Here is a 3,385-nt window from a genome sequence, read left to right on the forward strand (position 1 = left end):
CAACACTGACAGAGGATAACAGAAGTATGATGGAATTATAGAAAATACAATGAGAAGGATGCCAACCAGTGTCCAGATGCTAGGACCTGAGCCACGTGGCCACCATCACCATGTAGACCTGGCAGGATGACAGACTACATACACATGCACACAGGCTGAGACTCACATCACACCATTCACATACACAGGAGGAGAGACAAGAAAAGACATTAGTCACACATCGGAGTGAGAGAAGGACATCAGCAATACATTTCTGCACCACTGCAAACACTACCATCAACACAACAGCCCACACCAGATGCACCGCAGGCTGCATAAACAAGCTAGCGGGTATTGATGCCATAATAACAAGCGTTGAAATTCAGCACCGATTTACCTTTAGACGTGTGTACACCTGGTCTTCTTGGCAGCAAAATCCATGAGATTTGTCAGGTAAATGAGTCACACGACTCGCACCTGCCACTTCGTCGCTTTGAGCCGCCTTTATAAATCCCATTAACTTTGGTCTTTTTTTTTATTAACCCCCTAGTCTTGCTTTTCTTTTTCTTTTTGGGCATTTTGCTTTTGAGCACCGCTCTCATGACTCCAAAATTCCGCCATGGTTATTTTTTATTTTCTTTTTTCTTTTTTTTATCAATGAACTGATCATGTTCTCCCCGTGTTTGCGTGGGTTTCTCCAGGGGCTCCGGTTTCCTCCCACAGTCCAAAGACATGTAGGTCAGGTGAATTGGCCGTACGAAATTGTCCATAGGTATGAATGTGTGTGTGTGTGTGTGTGTGTGTGTGTGTGTGTGTGTGTGTGTGTGTGTGTGTGTGTGTGTGTGTGTGTGTGTGTGTGTGTGTGTGTGTGTGTGTGTGTGTGTGTCGGCCCTGTGATGGACTGGCGGCCTGTCCAGGGTGTCTCCCCACCTGCCGCCCAATGACTGCTGGGATAGGCTCCAGCATCCCCGCGACCCTGGGAGCAGGATAAGCGGTTCGGATAATGGACGGATGGGTGGATGGATGGATCAATCAAGAGGTTGCCAGAGCTCATAACATTGCAACACTGTGACACCAACCTGACCAATCAGTGTCAACAAATCACCATTGGCAACAAACTGGCCAATCAGTACACATGGTTTATGACATTAACCCTGCCCTAAAAATTATCATTATTATTAATTATTATCATTATTGTCATCTAGCTAAAATGGAAGGAATCTATGTATGTCTGTCGGCAAAATTGTCCATCGATTTTCACGACAACTATTCATCTGATCAATTTCACACCTGGCGTGTGTATTGCTGAGGACACACGGAAGAGCGGTGTCGAGTGTGACGTTGTTTGGATGAGCGGATGTCGAGAAAACTGAAGGACAGACAGACAGACAGAGACGTTCTTCCGGAAGACCGGACACAGCGCCACGCTGCCATTGCAACCCACGTTGTGGTCGGAGGGGGGATTACACCCGAACGGGCCCCGCACTAGCATCATTGATGGACGTCCAGAGGCTCTGTGAGATTCAGGGCCCCCGGGCTTCAGACCCGGAAAGCCTTCGCATTAAATCGTCCCTGCTTGTTAGTCAAAGGAGGGAGAGAAGCGGTTCCATTCAAGATTGAAAAAAAGAGTAGAGTTAACTAAGTGTTATGTGGGCTAATGTGCTGAACTCGCCTGTTTATCCCTTTGTACGTTAAGACTGGACAGATTATAATTCTGATTCTTTTTTCTTCCCTACTTTCCCACCTATCTTCCCTGCCTGTCTGGAAAAATAATTATAGGAAATAATGGAGGAAGATGGACTTCCCATAGTCTTTAAAATTATATATATAAAGAAGGAAAAATAAAAGACCTTGCGGATATTGCTTTGCTGTCAAGAAAGAAAAAATGACAGGCATAAAACTCTGAATTAGAATGTGTTTAAAAAGGTTTTCAAGGGAAAAAGTTTATAGCCCATATTTCCCAATAATGAGCATGCATGCAACAGTAAAGCAAATCTCAACCGCAGACACACACACATAGACAAACGTATGCACGCACACATACTGCTCAGCCGCTTCATCATAGGATGTGACACCTGACGGCCCATTAGTTCCCAAAGTGCTATTCTATTCTATTCTATGAATTCCTCTCCTTATAGAATATTTAGTCTTTGTGTGTTCCCCTCCACTTGTCAACATGGGATGCATTATTCATGTTAATGTGCCATTATCAGATGCTCTGCGTGATGTAGCGGTCCCATTCCCCAGCCCAGCACCTAGAAACACATCCACTGACCTTCTGAACTCAGCACCGCTTCCACCCTGCCTAGAGCTCTTCCTGTTCACCAAGGAGAGAGAGAGAGGGAGCGGGAGGGAGTGAGGGGGGAGTGAGGCGGGGAGAGAGGGGGAGAGAGAGAGTGAGGGGGGGAGGGAGAGAGAGGGAGAGGGGGCGAGAGAGGGGGGAGATAGTGGAGCGGGGGGAGAGAGAGCGAGAGAGGGGGGCAGGGGAGGGAGAGAGTGAGGGGGGAGAGAGGGAGAGGGGGAGAGAGTGGGGGGTGGGGGAGAGAGGGAGTGGGGAGGGGGGAGAGAGAGAGAGAGGGGGAGGGGGTGAGAGAGGTGGGGAGAAAATGGGGGGGAGGAGGAGAGAGAGAGGGGGGAGCGAGAGGGAAGGCGGGGAGGGGGGGGGGGAGAGAGAAATAATTTGAGTTCCAACAAGCCTTCATTGCGCAATAGAAAAAAGGAAGGGACGCCGATGCCCACACACGAGATGAAGATGGGGGAAAGGACGAGAGACGGGAGGAAAGATGAAGAGATAAGAAACAGAGAGAAAGAAACGAGGTGAAGGAGGAAGAGCGCAAAAGACACAGACGTGACGGACATGGGGGGGGGGACGTGATGGACATGGGGGGGGGGTGAGACGAGCATAGCAGTGAGAGAGTGACTCTAATGATTAGCCTGTATTGATTGGAGGTAATTAGGCCGGGCGCTCTTTGGATGGCAAGGGCTCTTCTAGGGTCATGAAACTAAATGCCTTAAATTAGCAAACAGAATAAAGGGTTGGAAAACTAATGAACATAACGACTCGGATGCTGCGCGACGTCGACAGTGACTGTGCCCCGTGTGTGTTGATACGGAGACGCCATATTCAATATATAAGTGCAGCCCTTTTAAGCCAATCTATAAGAGCAGAGAAGCAGGCGGCGGGCGCGAGCCGTAATGGCGGACAACACGTTCTCAATACGCAGGATGAAAAGGGCCCCGTATGCGCTTCATCATAAGCGAGGCGTAATTATCCGTCAGCCAATCAACACCTGGCACTCACTTCCTGTGCTGTGACCTTGGTGGACCCGTAACCATGGAAATGTCTCTCTGCTGGTGGAGTACAGCCGGCTCACAGGAATAAAAAACTGTGTGTGTGTGTGTGTGT

The sequence above is a fragment of the Lampris incognitus genome, chromosome 18 (assembly GCF_029633865.1).
Source record: "Lampris incognitus isolate fLamInc1 chromosome 18, fLamInc1.hap2, whole genome shotgun sequence".
NCBI classification, from domain to species: Eukaryota; Metazoa; Chordata; class Actinopteri; order Lampriformes; family Lampridae; genus Lampris; species Lampris incognitus.